The following is a 17,108-nucleotide window of genomic DNA, read 5'->3' as shown; positions in this document are numbered from 1 at the left end:
ACTAGGGAAATAACTAGCAAATGTGCCCAAAGATATTTTATTACATATTATTAAAGACCTTATACCCATGAGGTATATTTTAAGTGAAAACCAAAGCAAGCTTACAGAAAAATGTGTATAATATGCCTGTTTTGATAATAAAAAGTGAGCCCCCTTTGATCTTTAAAAAGACTGGATGCTCAAACAACGAGAAAGATGGGGAAACACACCTTAGGCCTTTAACACTGGCCACCAGGGAGGCATAGGAGTAAAGACAGGCCAGGAAAGCCCTTAATGCATCTTTGTCCTGAATTATAATTTGGAAAAAAAAATTATGTCTGATGCAAAAAAACATCTAAAGGCAAAGAACATAGACTAGAAAATTAGGAAAAGAAGAAAGACAGCTAGTATACAATCTGAAAAAGAACTGTTCAGCCCCACTAGTTATCAAAGAAGTAGAAGGGCAAATAAAGTATTTGGGGGACCAAATTAGAAAAAGAATTTCAAAGTGATGATATTCAAGGTAAGAGACAGATGAAACCAACACAGTCATACAGCATGAACGCCTTAAATTTCCAAATTAATTTCCAAATTTCCATTTAGAAAGCAAATGGCAAAATGAGTCAAGAATTTTTAATAAAAGTTCAAACATCCAACCTAGTAAATCCACTAGGAATACATCATAGGCTATAATCTCATATAGAGAAAAAGGTTTTGTACAAAAAAAATAGCAGAAGAAATTATTTAAAATTTTGACCAAATGACCCATAATGGAATGGCTAAGTGAACTGAGGTATATCCATTTGATGAAATATTGTATGCCCAATTAAGCATTATCTACAAAGAATATATAACGAAATATAAAATCTTCACAGAATTAAAAACTTCCATTTCTTTTACTCTCAATATTTTACTTCTGATGCAAACACGGGAGGTTTTTTTTTTTTTTCCATAGCACCCAATTCCCCAACTCTCCAGATTCAATTCTGATGCTAACAACCCAGAGTCAGCGCAGCCCCCACAGACTGAGGGCTCAGTCCCACAAGACTGCCCCCCCAATTCAAATGCCAGTTGCAAATCTCAGATACTTGTACTTCTGACCAATTGGCTAAAAACCAGGGATTCCCATGACACCCTCCTCGGATTCAATAACTCGCCAGGACAGCTCAAAGAACTCAGGAAAACAGTTTGCTTGCTTGATTATTGGTTTATTATGAAAGGATATGGCTCAGGAACAGCCAGATGGAAAAGATGCCTAGAACAAGGTATGGGGGGAGGGGTGTGGAGCTTCCATGGCTTCTCTGGGCAAGCCACCTGACCTGTGCTTTGATGCACTCAGCCACCCGGAAGCTCTCTGAACCCCACTGTTTAGGCTTTTTTCTAGGTTTTTATTTTTATTCCAGTTAGTTAACATACAGTGTAGTATTAGTTTCAGGTGTACACTATAGGGATTCAACACTTTCATACGACAACTGTTGCTTATTACACATGCCCTCCTTAATCCCCACCCCATATTTTACCCATCCCCCTACCCACCTCCCCTCTGGTAACCATCAGTTTGTTCTCCATAGTTAAGAGTTTGTTTCTTGGGGTGCCTGGGTAGCTCAGTGGGTTAAAGCCTCGAGTCCCATCGAGCCCCATCGAGCCCTGCATCATCGAGCCCTGCATCGGGCTCTCTGCTCAGCAGGGAGCCTACTTCCCTTCCTCTCTCTCTCTGCCTGCCTCTCTGCCTACTTATGATCTCTGTCTGCCAAATAGATAAATAAAATTAAAAAAAAAAAAAAGAGCCTGTTTCTTGGCCTCTCTTTTTTGTTCCTTTTCTCCTTTGCTTTGTTTCTTAAATTCCACATATGAGTGAAATCATATGGTATTTTATGGAGGCTCTACAATTATGTAGACACAGTTGATTAAATCATTGGCCACTGGTGATTGAATTTCATCTCCAGCCCCTTTTCCCTTCCTGGGGGTAGAGGACAGACCTGAAAGTTTCAACCCTCTAATCACATGGTTGGTTCCTTTGGCAACGTGCCCCTCTCTTCCTAGAGTCACCCCTTTAGCATAAATGCAGATGTGGTTGAAAGGAGTTTAATTATATGATAAAGGACACTCTTCCTACTCCTATCACTCAGAAATTCCAAGGGTTTTCAAGGAGCTCTGTGCCAGGAACTGGGGACAGAGACCTAATATATATTTCCTATTATATCACAATATCACAGCTCAGGGTATACTGTTAAATGAAAAACTAATTTTAAAATTATATAAAAAATGACTAACATTACTAAGAAAAATATTTCTTCATAAAAATCATGAAAGGAAATATTCCAAATATTAACAGTGTTTGCCTTTGAATATTTGGATTATGGTAACATTTTTTTCTTCTTTCTAATTTTCTGTAGTATGCAAATCTTACTTCATGATAATGCCTTACTTTTATAATGGTAGGGTTGAAGGTATGGAGGGAACAGTGGCCAAGGTCTGTGGAACATATTCTTTAAATGACTGCTTTTAAAAAATCTAAAGCAGTCTCCCCGTTGCTCTCTCAAGAAACTTCCAAGGCCAGAACTGACTTCTGATTTCACTGTTTGTCCTTCGGCCTGGCTTGGAAGTGGCTGTCATGTCTTCCAAAGGGGTAAAGTGGTGGGAACTCAACATCACAGGCTTCCCACATCCCAATTCACCCCTTCCAACAAATCAGAGCACAAAACCCCATCAAAGAGCTCTTCTTGCAAATGTTCTATTAGAAATTTTAGATCACATGTCTAAAGAAATGTGTGTGTGTGTGTGTGTGTTTGTTCGTCTGTCTGTCCATCTATATGCTTCCTCCTCCTTTCTCTATCCTCAAAAGCAGCAAAAGAAATCCAGGACAATGATGCAGCAATTGACTTATTTATCAAATGCTAAATCTCAGTGATAATGGATAAATCTATTCATCTAAATAGAATAACACTGCAAAAGTGTGAGAACCAAAGGAACCTCAGCCAGGACCATACCCCAATATTAAACAATTTTAAATAATAATGGACTAAAGTCCATCTCTCCTCTCACATTTGCCATACAATCCAAATTAATAATCTCAGATCCCTACTGCACTATTTCAGGCCCTATCCCCAATACTGAGTCAGGCTAAATATTTCCCCTTGGGGTGCATTAAATGGTCTGATAAACACTCTTAGTGCATGGTACTTCAGAGATACGCATCACATGTATCTTTATATAAAACTAATGAAACAATCGGAGCCTGGCTAAGTTTGTAAAGCATACAACTCTTGATCTTCATCTCAGGGTTGTGAGTTCAAGCCCTCCATGGGGTATAGAGATGACTTAAAAAATAAAAATCTTAAAAAAATACTGAAAGAAAAATTCCAAATATTAATTCCAATTGATAAAAGAAAATGTTAGTAAAAAATGTTAGGGAAAAAAAACTTTAGTGAAAAAAAGAATGTTCTGGCAAGTTTACCTCCTTCGTAAATTCAAGTATTTACAGTAGTTTGTGTGACATTATTTCTTCTGAATGGTGGTGTACTTGACCTTTGTTATAAAAGAACACCCACGCCGGCAGCATGATTTCTGTACAGCATGATTTCTGTACATGATGTTGCACCTCGCGCTCGCCTGTGTTAGCCCACTTAACCTTCTCAACCCTGACAACAACCCCACAACGCATGACCACGGTCGCCCCTGTTGTTCCTTAAAGGTGCAAATTCCGGGAGGTCGCGCACTTGAAAGTGACCACATGAAGACTGAAGGTAGCCAGGCTAGTCCGGCTCCAGAGTGGACATGCTCCTGCTTCTGCAGAACTAGACAGTGCACCCACATTCTTTTTAACTTACACCAAAAATCTCTCCTGCCCAAGCCCCACTTAGATAATTTGTAAGAAAAACAACTGGTATCAACTACCTGAGCAAACAGACAATTAGTACCGATTTCGTAATTCCGAATGAAGAAGGGACTGAATTACTCCATCACTTCTCAGAAAGTTCCAGTCCCCAGAGCAGCACCAGAGGAAGTTATACAGGGCCTTCCAGTAATGGGAAGAGAAGAAATAAACCAATTAAATGGTCTGGTGGAGAAAAGGAGAGGTATAAAAGGGCCTAAAAATAGTTTCCATCTTATCTCTGCTGTAATAACAGCAGATTAGCATGCATTCTCTTGGAAATGTCACCTAGGCAACCAGAAATACAAAGACGAAGATGTTCGGGAAAATATATGTATATAAACCTATTTCTGCCATCTTTGAACATAAGTGATCACCATTGCAAGAAGGACAATAACTAGACTATGTATGGAAAGAGAAAAAAGGCAAGTACAGAAGAAAGTTGCATAAGTAAGTATCCAGTATAAAGTAGGTTAATAAGATATAAAGGTAGGTCTTTCTACAAGAAGCCCTAAACCATTGCCTCAAATTTGGGCCAAAAAACTACTAGTAATGCTAAACGTATTTTTCCTACATTTTTTAAATGTCATGTTTTAAATAAGCCCAAGGCAGACTAATATGAAAGAAGGTAGGCTGACAAATTTTAAAATAACATTTGGAAAACTATCTTTTTGGGGGGGGGGGGCGCTATCTTAAGCTCCACTTAACTAGAGTGACTCTATGTCCCTGTTCGCCTAAAACAGTCCCTGTTTGTGCCTCTTGTGTTGCTGTAATTATTAAAAAGCAATACTCCTCTTTCACTTTCTTTTTTTAAAGATATTTGCATTAATCACTTTTCTTTTTTTTAAAGATTTTATTTATTTATTTGACAGAGAGATCACAAGTAGACAGAGAAGCAGGCAGCGAGAGAGGGAGAAGCAGGTTCCCCACTGAACAGAAATCCCAATGTGGGTCTCGAAACCCGGACCCTGAGATCATGACCTGAGCAGAAGGCACAGGCTTAACTAAGCCACCCAGGTGACCCTCCTCTTTCACTTTCAAAAGTATCTCAGTGTGCACAATAACTTACAGGGTTCCCTTACATTTAACCAAGATGTATTTCTTGACCAATTAACAACACGCTAGCAACTAGGTTGAGAACTTAGATTAGTTCAAAAAAATTCTACAAGCTAGAATCCCTGACTTCCAGAATGCTGCAATCTGACTGCAAAGACAGAAATAAGACCCCAAACAATATTGAAGCAGTAAAAAATTGATCATCGTTCCCAGAGCCCAGGCTGTTAAGTGCAGCAGTTCAGATCCCAGACAAAGTAGACTGTGGATCCGCCTGAGTGTGATACTCCGTAGAAATTGTGCTAAAAGCCACCATGCTTCTTGAGCGCTTACTGTATACCAGGCACTGTGCTAGGCATAATGCACGGGTGATCTCACTCCAGACTCAGAACAACCCTAGAAGGGAACTGTCCTTATGCTCATTCTCTAGAATCGTCCACGTGTTACCAGAGAATTAAAATGCCTGACTCCAAAGCGCATGCTCCCCGCCAACGCGGGTTGGTGCGCACGGCTTCTTGTTGGCGCAGCCTGACCCAGGCCTGGCGCCACAGTTAGGAGAGCTCTCAGCTTCTCTTTCGGCTCTGTAGCAGCACAAGGTGTGCTCCAACCCTGGCAGAGGGCGGCTCAATCAGCCAGGGCCCGGGTAGGAAACAGGGGGGTGTTTTTCATCCTACTGAGGAGTCCTCCTATTGGAGAGGCTACAGAGAAAAGAGTAAGGAAGGGTTTAGTAAAGCAGCAGGAAGCCATTACCATCCCCAGGCCTCCATGTGTGGGGTTGGGGGTGGGTGGAGGCATAAAGGAATTCCGAAGAAGGTGGCTAGATGGAGAAGGTGCCTGGCAGGAGCTATGGCCTTCAGCGCACAGAGGAAGCCAACCTGTAGCATGCAACCCAGCAGAGGGAACAGGGGACACAAACACCCTCCCCCACTCTCCCTCTACTCCCCCAGTGGTGGGCTGGACCCACCCACTGCTGGCCAAATTGTATCAGAAATCAAAGACAAAGATGGCCCCTGATGCTTCTCCAGGACACAGAGCAGGTGGATGAGGGAGGGTAGAGGACACAGAAGAGCCAACAAGAGGTGCCCAGCCTGCTCGCTGTGTCCTTGCCCTCCCCCCCGCCCCGCATAAGTGTGTGCTCCCAACTGAGGCAGAGTAAACTGGAAAGTGCTACCTTAGCAAGAAGATGTCATCCTCAGCCTAGGTGTGAGACCAGAGCCAGTTCACAGCCAAGTGTCCTTTGTAGTTAAACTTGGCCCTGTGCTTAGAAGGGCCCCACACTTGGTCTAATGCTCTGCTGACACCATTTTGAAATTTTTGAAAAAAATTTTTTAAGACTTTATTTATTTATTTGAAAGAGAGCAAGTGAGCGAGCATAAGCAAGGGGAGGGGCAGAGGGAGAGGGAGAAGCAGACTCCCCACGGAGCAAGGAGGGTGACTCGATTCCAGGACCCTGGGATCATGACCCCAGCCAAAGACAGATGCCAAACTAAGCCACTCGGGCACCCCAAAATTCTTGATAATTTTTAAACAAGGGCCCACAGTTTTTTCATTTTGTACTGGGCCTCACAAATTAAGTAGCTGGTCTTGGGCAAGGCAAACCATTTCTTGAGCCAGTGAGACTAAATTCTGGTAAGTATCACAAGATTCCAAGTATCTTATTCAAAGCAAACAGACCCAAAGTTAATATTAACCAGAGTCACAGTGATACAGCAGAATATATAGCATAATAAAGTGAGGGGACACTTTACCTTTTTTTTTTCTTTCCTCTTTCTCTTTTGAAGTCAAACAGCAAAGTGGCTGAGAAACCAAACTCAGCTACCCCCTGGAGAGAAACGGGAACTTAATTACGAAGGCCTTTCCACAGCACAGAGGGAATGGATTTTGGCTCTTACCCAGTTAACGAGATCAACGCAGACAACCAAGCAGAATAATTTATGTCCTGGGTGGCCTCTCTGATGTCCCCCATTGGATGGGATATGGTCTTCAAATTAGCCAGGTAATTGCGAAAGCTACCCCTGACCTTGCCTTGTGGGCCCCGCGTACTTGGCTCCAGTCTGGGGCAAGGTATTGAAAACACATGCATAGAAGCCTCGTCGATGGGCCAGCAACACTTACAAACCGTATTTCTAAGCTGATGCTTTTCAAAAGCCTAGAAACTGAAGCCTACACTGCTGCTGTTTCCCTTTCCCAAGAGACCCCAAAATCCTTAGCCTTCTCGGAGTAATTACCATAGTGAGAGTGTATGCCCAGGTGTGAAGCCAAAACAGGGCCCATCTCTTTTCGTTTCCTCCAAGGCCACAGGGCAAAGCAAAGCACAAAAAATTTCCATCCGAGGCAGGGATCAAACTGGTTTTTTTTTTTTAGCCTCTTTCACTCATCCCTCCGTGTCAGAAATAAGGCACGGTAGATTTTAAGCGTTTTGTTGTTTAAAGTTAGAATAAAACTTCAATAGATCAAATCAGAAGGATTTACCAAATGTCAACTGTGTCAAGGAATCTGGAATCCAGGAGGTACATCAAATCAAGGGGCATCATGACAGAACCAGAAGATTAAAGGTTCCAGTGTACCCTCATGAGCACTGTACTGGGTGGTGTACAGGTGTACAAGTACAGCCCTGTACTTGGTGGCCCCCCCAAAAGACATCCACTGCCTAACCCTGGGAACAGGTGAATGTGATCTTATTTGGCAAAATGATCTTTGCCAAGGTCATTAAGTTAAGGATCTTAAAATAAAATAACTCAGATAACCCAGGTGAACCCTAAAGCAAATGCTAACTGTCCTTATAAGAGACACCCCAAGAGGGGAGGCCACATGATCACCAAGGCAGAGATGGGTGCATATCAGCCTTGAGCCCAGAAATGCCCCCAGCCCCCAGCCGCTGGACCAGGCAAGCAAAAATTCAACCCTCCAAAGCCTCTGGAGGCTTGGCCATGCTCATACCTTGATTCTGGACTTCTGGCCTCCAGAACGGTGAGAACACACATTTCTGTTATTTTAAGCCACCGAGTTTGTGGTAAGTTGTTACAGAGGCCACAGGAAACTAACATAAACCCTCAGCCACATGGCTCACCCCTGGCCTCAGCTTCACAGCCTCCAGGCATGGAAAATATGAGGCCCTCCAATGCAACAGGGGCTGACTTCTGACCCCAGAATAGGTCTTTTCCCTGATGCAATGCTTCGTGTGTTTGTAGACCACAGTAATTGGGTTCCCACAGAGTTTTTTCTGTCTAGAGAGCCTTTCAGTCATGCCTTGGGGGAGGTGGGCTCCCCACACATGAGACACTGCTTTCTGCATTCATTCCCTCCTGCCAAAATAGCACAGAGAGAAATACCATCTCCCTTGTTCTGGACACTCTTCTAACATCGCCCAAAGTCTCATTAATGTTTAAGCAGCCAAGTTACATCGTCTAGTCCTTTGGAGCTTTCCACTAAAAGCAAAACAAAACAAATTTCTTTCTCACATGTGTTTCAAGGACATAGTATCACCCCCACCAATTACATAGAAAAGATTTTTTTGATCTTAATATAATCATTCAGCTATGAAACATACATATGAAATACATGTTGGCCTTTGTTGGGGAAAAGGGGAAATTCTGAGCAGTCACTTACTGTACATTTTGACAACCAAGCAAAGTTTGTACAAATCAGATTATTCCCAAAGAATCAAAACACACAGGTTTGGGGAAAATCAAACATTCCAGATCTGACTGGATGTATAGTGGAAATGTTTCTGGCTGGGTTTGAATCCCAGCCCCACAACTTATTGGTGACCTCGGGTAGGTCATTCAACCTCCTGATGCCTCAGTTCCCTCACCTGTGAAATAAGGATCATCAGAGCCCTCCCTCTTCCTGCTGAAGCCTCTCTGCTTTTCTCCCTATATCCAGCCTCCTCCCTCAGCCCTGGGAGGCTGATTTCTACCTACAATTGAACCCTTATATCAGCAAGTTTTCTTGCCCTCTGGCTTCTAGATAGGTTGGACAATTGGGAGGCACCAGGAGAAATCAAAGAGGGGAAAAAAGAGCGGTTGGGGACTCACTTACCTGCATGCCTCTGTGCCAGGCCACAGTTTGGCAGAAGCTGCGTTCCTCTACTAAAGAGCCATTCCAGAAACTTCTCTCTCACCTCACCCTCTCAGGGCTGGTGTAGTGAAGACCAAAAGGCATTGCTGGCCACCCTTGGTGATTTCCCTTCAGGCTGCCCACATCTTTGTAAATAGTCCCTTCACTAAACTTTCTTCAGTTAGACCCTAGGAGTGTGTCATTGGCCTGCTTGTGGGACCCCGGCAGAAACCCTCTAAAAGATTTCTCAGAATCAATTCAGTTAATGTCAGAACATGCCATGTTCACAGAAAGAGCATCAGGGCATCTGCAATCATGGTTGTCATTATTAGCAACAGCAGTCCACTTGTCTGTGCCATCCTTGGTCAGGAGATAGCTCGGCGCTACATTTACCTTTCCTCCCCAAGGCCAATACCATTTAGTGTGGCAATAAATATAATATCCTCGGTTGTACACACATGGAGAAAACCATTAGGTTCTCTTTCATCTGAATAATTAAAATAACCCCCTAACCCTTCCACTGTCTTTCCTTTCTTCACTCTCTCTGTTGTGAGGGAGTGATCATGCCAGCACCACAGGGCAACAAACACTCAAAAGTTCCTCTGGATGAAATTCAGATTCTACTACTGTCCTTCCCAATTTGATCCCAATCTACTTTTGAGACTACATTAAACATTTCACACCCACTAGGATGGCTATTATATTTAAAAAAAAAAAAAAAAAAGACCTTAAAATAACCAGTGTTGGCAAGGATATGGAGGAATTGGAGCCCGTGTGCATTGTTGATGGGCATGTGAAATGGTGGCTGCTGTAGGAAACAGTACAGCAGTTTCTCCAAAAATTAAACAAAATTACCATATGATCCAGCAAAATTCCACTTCTGGGCACATCCCCAAAAGGACTGAAAGCAGGGACTCGAACAGATATGCGTACATCGATGTTCACAGCAGCATTATTCACGCTAGCCAAAAGGGGGAAGCAACTGGAGCTTGCTGACTAATGAATGGATAAACAAAACGTGGTGTAGACACACAATATCGTATTATTCAGCTTCAAAAGGGAAGGTCATTTGGGCACATACTACAACATGAGTGAGTTGGGAAGACAATACACTAAGTGACATAAACCAGTCACAGAATGACAAATATTGTATGATTCCACTCAACACAAGGTACCTAGAGTAGTCAAAGTCCTACAGACAGAAAGAGGAATGAATGATGATTGCTGGGGGCTGGGGGTGGGGAGGGGGACGGAGAGTTTTTGTATACTGGGTATAGAGTTTTTGTTTGGAAAGATGCAAAAGTTCTGGAGATGGATGGTGGTGAGAGGGGCACAACAACATGAATGTCCTTAATGCCACAGAACTTGACGCTTAAAGATGGTTCACATGGTATATGTTGTATTATTTGTATTTAACTGCAATAAGAAAAAATAGCATATTCAGGAAGCACTTATTGCTTGCCTATCACACAAAGCACTGTGATGGGGATGCATCGGAAAACAAATGGGGAGTCACTGTCCCCATCGAGGGGGCTCTGCTCCTTCACCTCCCCCCACATCGCGCTCATTCCAGTCAACCTGTCCTCTAATTATGTCTTGCACTTTCTCATGGAATATAAATTTCTTAAAGGTAGGGGACTAGATCTTATTCATCTTACATCACTAGAACTTAACACATGCTGAACATGTGGAAACTGCTAAAAAATCTTGGTTGAAAATGTAAGTAAAAATCCAGCCAACGAAGTCTATGTCTTCCTTTTCCTCATTTCTTCTAGCCCGCCAATACTTAGCATTTCTTGAAGTTAGTTAGCTATATTTTCAGATAGAAGAGATTAGAACTTTTTACTAAGCTCATTTTAAATTGTTCTGTTCACAGGGCACCTGGCTGGCTCAGTTGGCAGAAACTCTTAATCTCAGGGTCAAGAGTTCAAGCCCTACGTTGGGCATGGAGCCTACTTAAAAAAAAAAAAAAAAAAAATTTGTTCTGTTCACAAATAATTCTACTAAGCATATAAATTGTGGGTTTCAAATTAAAACTCCACTCTTCCCTAGCCATGTGTCCTTGGGCATGTTACAGAGTGTCACTGAACCTATTTCCCTCCTCTATGAGGGCGAATGTTAGCAGTACTATGGCAGACATCTGTTGCTTTGCAATCCATCATCCATTGGCCCGTCTCCCGGTGACAGTGTAACAGTGTTCTCCAACAGTGTTCTCCTAGAGAACTACCCTGCTCCCTACCCCTTTGCCTATGGCTCAGGGTTAAAACCTGATCAAGCCCAAGTTCCGCTGATGTGTGGCACTGCAGCCACGGGAAGAGGTGCCAGACCCGATCAAAGCAAATAAAGCCATAGCACTGCAAGAAATGCTGGGATAGATTCTCTCCCTTTCAGGCTGGATTTAAGCCCATAATGAAATGGAACCTAAAAATGGTGTCAACTTCAAGAAGGAAACCAAGAAATATGGAGAGAGAAGTCAGGCCGTGGTAATGATGCTTAAGGCCTAGATCAAGCCACACCTGAAGTATCTTCCCCTGGACTGAGGAGTTATAAAAGCCAAAATAATGTTCTTTTTTTTTTTTTTTTACTTGAAATTATCTTACACTTGCAACAGAATTGAGTCCTAAGTATAATAAGTATCTCCTGAAAAAATTATTACAAAGTTTAAATGGGATCCTTATGTACATACACAGTACACACTGGATAAATGGAAGCTACTAATGTTAATGGTAGTAAAAATTAACCAGTATGGTATGGTAGTGGTAAAAATTTCCTGGCTTCTTCTTAGGTTGACTTTTAACTCATGTGTTTTCTCCCTGATTTCTGCCTTCATTATCCTTCCATGATACTCTCTTTCGTGGTGATAAAAACAAAAGGATAGTAAGAATAAAAATTGTAGGCCCCCACTTCCTAATCCCATGCCCTGACAGACATCACTAATTGATCACAGAGTTCTTTCCTGCTGAGCCTGGATCCAACTTTTTGGGTGGATTCCTATTCCACCCAGCTCTCCAGGTGGCCACTACCACTCAATCAAAGATGACATGAAAAATGAAACCAGTGGGGGTGCCTGGGTGGCCCAGTTATTAAGCGCCTGCCTTCGGCTCAGGTCATGATCCCAGGGTCCTGGGATCAAGCCCCACATCGGGCTCCCTGCTCAGCAGGAAGCCTGCTTCCCTCTCCCACTCCCCCTGCTTGTGTTCCCTCACTTGCTATGTCTCTCTGTCAAATAAACAAGTAAAATCTTGAAGAAAAAAAAGAAAGAAAAGAAACCAATGGTCTCAGCTCCAGAATAGTAGTTGGCGACATTTTCCTATAAAGAACTGGGTAGTAAGTATCTTAGTCATGGTCTCCATTACATAGTCTTTTTCGAATTTTGATTTATTTTGTTTACAACCCTTACAAAATGTAAAAAGCATTTTTGTTTCTTCAGCTATATGAAACTCCCTGTTCTGGAGCCTTGAAATCAGACTCTGAGATGGTCCCTGAGAATGGGGCACCATCTTAGCTCCCTCTGCACTGGCTCCTGAGAACCCAATAATGGAATGCTTGGAAACACTGCCTCAGACAGAAATGCATCTACAGAACATACTGAATTGACTGAAATGTAACAATGTAACAGAGGAGCTTTGATGGCAACATAGTTCCTGTCCTCTTAATACCAATTCCAGGACAAACTGAAATCCCTGATCCAGGGGAAGCCACAATCCCAGGACCATCTACAAAGCCCCTGTATGTGGTTAACATTCACCTCTGCCTTCAGAACCAAAGTCACTGCACAACCTCTTCAAAGAGCTGGATCTCCACCCCTCCCAGCCCAAGAGATGCCCCACCTTTCTATCAGGGAAAGAAGGGAAGAGTTCAAATCACTACACTTCCCCATTATTAGTCTGACCCTTTACAGTTTAAAGGGTCTGAAATGGTTCCAAGATAGTATGCCACATTACTTTTGACCAACTTCTGGTTCCTTAGTATCTCGCAGAGTTTTTTATTGTACAGTATTATACTAAAGATTGGTTTGGTCTTTCTATTATTCTGCATGTTTCTGGTTTTAGTGAAAAGGACTGAACTTTGCTTGACGTTCGTTTATTAATTTGACAAACATTTACTGACACAATCCATCTCTCAGGCACTTGCAGGTGAGGAAGACTGGTACACAAATGACAATGCAGGGCGCTGGGAGGGGTATGCATGGGGTACTATGGTCACAGGAAGCAAGAGCAGCTCAGTTAGCTGGGGGCACGGGCGGGGGGGGGGGGTTGCCAAGAGGTCTATCAGTAGGCACTGTCGCTGCTGATGAATAGGGAAAAATCACAGGAGTCACCCAGCCGAGGAAGGGTGGGAGGAGCTGAAAAGGAGAGGCTCTGGAGATGGGGCTGGGGAGGAAACGAGGGTGAGGTCATGAAATTCCCTGGAGTCCCAACTCTACCCTGAAAGCCACGGAAAACCTCTGAAGGAAATGAAGCAGCGTGACCGGTGTAGATTTTTGTTTTCCAAACAAGCAATTTATTGGCACTTTGGAGAATGGGCTGGAGCAAGAGCATCCTGATTGAGAGCAAGCCCAGTAAGAAGGCAACTGGAGCAATTCAGGCAAGTGATACCAACATGAACTACACCAGTGACAGTAGCCACTGTGAGAAGGGTTAATAAACCACAACAACAGTGATAACAGCTCACATTTCTGCAGCCCTTATTAATGACAAGGCACTGTGGGAAGTGCTTTCTATGTATTGATTCATGTTATCTTCACAACAAACCTGAGATACATTTGGTACAGATTATCAACCTCATGCCACAGATCAGGAAACAAGATCAGTTAAGTATGGAGCCCAAGGTCACGGGGCTACTCGGGTCCCAGCCAGAACGGTTTGGCTGCTCAGCCCATGCTCCTCACAGCCCCCTCACCTAGCACACTTAGAGAGAGGCAGAGGGTCGGTCCTCAGGACTGGTGCTGACTGGTTGAAATGGGGGAAACTCCAGAGGTAATTTCCAAGGGTCTGGCTTAGGCACCTGAATGAACATTTGGGTTTCAGTTTCTTGAGCCTCCCCCTCTGAAGGAAGCCCCTCCCCAGATCTGTATTAGCTCCCAGTGGTCGCCCTCCCATACACCCACACTCCCACCATCACACTACCTCCTTCTTCTCTGCAATCCCTGCACCCTGCATTTGACCCGAAAACACTGGCATCTCCCAGACAGAGCAGAAAACCTCACAAGCATTGCCAATTGGGTCTGAGAAACCTGGCCCTAGAATCCTGCCCTTGATAATACAGCTGCTTAAGTCTGTTATTTTTAAATCAGACAAAGCTAGGAAAACTTTGAGCAAGCTTGTGTGGTTTCCTTCTCAGCAAGCGAGACCTTGGCAGCCCCGCTTCTGTGTTTCACACCAGCCGCCCTGCGAACAGAACCATCATTTGGGGCCCGCGTTCAATGGCAGAAGCACACTTGACCGGCCTGGCCTGCAGCTTCAGACAGACCCGCAGGAAGAAAGTGGCCCCGGCGGGAGGAAGATCTTCCGAGAGCCAAATGGCTGGCTTTCTTTGGGCTTGAAAGTTAAAGCAAGCATCTGCAGCAAGAAACTTGTGTATTTCCTGCGGACAGGGAGACCTCCTGCCCCTCCCGGGCCGATACAACCCACTTTGCACATCCTGCTTCTCTGGGAGCTAAAAATAAATCGGTATGCACTGAAAAACACTCAGACACATCTCCCCAGCACACCCCTTCCCGAGTCCCTGACGGCAAGAGACGCAAATCTTTCAGGTTCTGAGTCCCAAATGCATGCTACTTCCTCCTCTGGGTTCAACCACCACCCTCGGTGGCTCCGAAAGTCCCCTCCCCTGAGCCCCACTCCCCACACACACCTCCTGCAGCCTCTCGGGGGCCGACTCTGCAGGCCCTGGAACCTGCAGTGCCCTCGACCCCAGCCCCCGCCCCGAAGGTTTGCTCCAGAGGTCCCCGGGCCACCAGGCGCACGAACGCCCCCTTCCGACCCAGCGCGCCCCCATCCTGCCGGCCCCGCGCCGCGCGCGTCGGTGTGCAAAGTTGCTCTCTCCCTTCCTGCCACCCATCCTCGGAGTCTTTGGCTTTGTTTTCTTTTCCCTACGAGGCACTGAGGGCAGGACCAGGAAACTGACCGGGTGAGCTGCCCCGGGAATGGCTGCGGGGACCGGGTCCCCAGGACCGCGCGGCTCCTCGCGCCCACCCCTGCGCCCGCCCGGCCCCGAGCGCGCGGGTCCCCTCTTCAGCAGCCGCTCCCGGCGCCACCGGCCCCCGCACACCCGCCCTGGCTGCGACTCAGATGTACCCTGGATCCGGAGAATCGGAGGGAAGGCGCTGCGACTCACCGCCTCGGCCGCTCCCGGCGTCTGTGTCGCCGCCGGAGAGGCGGCAGCAGCAGCGGCGGCGGCAGCGCCTTCCCTCCGCCCGCCTCCCCCTGGACAGTACCGCCGCCCGCCGCGCCCCCCTCCCCTGCCTCGCGCGGTGTCTCGGTCCCGCCGCCGCCGACCCCTCTCCCCACTGCGACCCCGCCGGCAGCCTGTCTCCCGGGTGGGCTGGACTGCGGGAATGCAGGGGGGGTCGGGGACCGGCGGAGGCGCGCGGTTTGCAGGTGCGGTGAACGCCCCGCCTGTTTGCCTGTTCGGGTGCGGCCGCCGGCCTTATCCCTATGGTACCCGCTTAGTCCTAGCGGTGGCCCAGGGTTCTAGCCAGGCTGCACTCGTACTTTCCCAGGGGTGCCATTTGTTTGCCTGTTTGGGTCGCAGGAGGTGAGATTCAACCTACAGCACCTTCTTCTAGGCTTTGATTAGGACGAGCCTGGGGGTCTCTGAAGCAGGAACGTTCAAAGGAACCTTGGAAGGACAGGCCCAGGAGGTGGGAGGGGGCTGTTCTTGACTAACCAATATTTTCTCCACCTGGAGCCTTCTGTGAACAGCCTGGAACAAAAAACTCGGGAGGAGGACATTCCCACTGGAGAACGTCTCCAGAGCTTCCATCTCAACTGCCGGTGATGAGAAGCAAATGTCTTGTCAATTCGTGCCACCCATCTTTATGGATGGCTGCCAACATATGTTCCTGTCTTGCTGTTTTGGCCACTCATGACCTCTTAAAAAGCCACTGTTAACTTCTTGTACTTGTCAACCCCAGGGACATTGCCAGAACCCACAGAAGGGCTCGAGAGCAACCAAAATCCATTGATTAAAAATCTTGCTGTTTGGAAAATACCAGAAAGGCCCCATGTCAAGCCTTAAAGGCATCGTGACTTATCCATGCTTCTTACAATAACAAAATCTTCTAATATGACTAGTTATAGAAATGACAGTTACCTTGAGTGTCCAACCCCCCACCCACACGGATTGGAAAATCAAGTAAAAGTTTCACCTAACCAAAACCACTCTTTTGTTTTGCCTTTAATCTCCACATCATTTACCCAGTCAGGCAATGCTTGAAAAACAAAAGTCATCTGAGAGGCTGTTAAACCATTATTGCATACTAAAACCTTTTCTTAAATTAGCAGATTAGCCCAGTGGCTTGCCTCCCTAGATACAAATTGGAATCACCTAGGAAGTTGGATTTTTGCTCTTTCTTCTTGTTAGGCCTGTGCCCCACTCCCCACCCCCACCAGGAGATTCTGATTTAACTGGTCAGGGGCACACCCTTACTTAGGGATTTTTTACTTTGGCCCCTGGAGGCTCTGTGGTGCGGCCAAGGTTAGCAACCCCAGGATTAGCCAATCATCAAACAGGGCCTGAGGGAATGAGATGCAAAATAAGGAAGTTTTGATGCAGAGAAAGGTCTGAGCAGGCTTGCAAAACTTAGATGTCCCTAAGGCATTAAAAAGGAGGGACAAAGAAGTAATTTAGACCGAGGTGTACAATAGCAAAGGAGGGAAGGCATCTTGCCCTAAAGAGGGCAGTCTCATTTTCCACGTGGGGAATGCAGATCTGGTGTGGTCGTCGCGTTGAATTTGTTCCATTTTGTTTATTCCGGAGAAGCCAGAAATCCACATTTAATGTGAACCTTCTCATTTTAAAAATGTTGGTTACTAAGTTTTAAAATCTTAAATGCTCTATACGCCAAGAAAGAAGAGTTTGTAGGTCATAAGGGACCCCCAGGTCATCAGTGTGTCAGCTGTTCTGAGCTCTGGGCTTG

The 17,108-nt window shown here is 45.3% G+C and overlaps 1 protein-coding gene across 6 annotated transcripts in view; it reads right to left on the bottom strand.

Annotated features, from left to right (window-relative positions):
• NCALD (neurocalcin delta) overlaps window positions 1-15,355 on the bottom strand; it is a 388,261-nt gene extending 372,906 nt beyond the window's left edge. For 2 of the 6 annotated variants that reach the window (XM_047725827.1, XM_047725830.1), the window contains exon 1: window positions 15,305-15,355. The gene's annotated coding sequence lies outside the window, so the exon portion shown is untranslated. The other 4 variants (XM_047725824.1, XM_047725828.1, XM_047725829.1 and 1 more) reach the window with 3 other exon arrangements.
• Between the last annotated feature and the right edge of the window lie 1,753 nt (window positions 15,356-17,108).

Source organism: Lutra lutra, chromosome 4 (genome assembly GCF_902655055.1).
Source record: "Lutra lutra chromosome 4, mLutLut1.2, whole genome shotgun sequence".
Lineage (NCBI taxonomy): Eukaryota > Metazoa > Chordata > Mammalia > Carnivora > Mustelidae > Lutra > Lutra lutra.
This window is presented reverse-complemented; position numbering and strand designations above follow the sequence as displayed.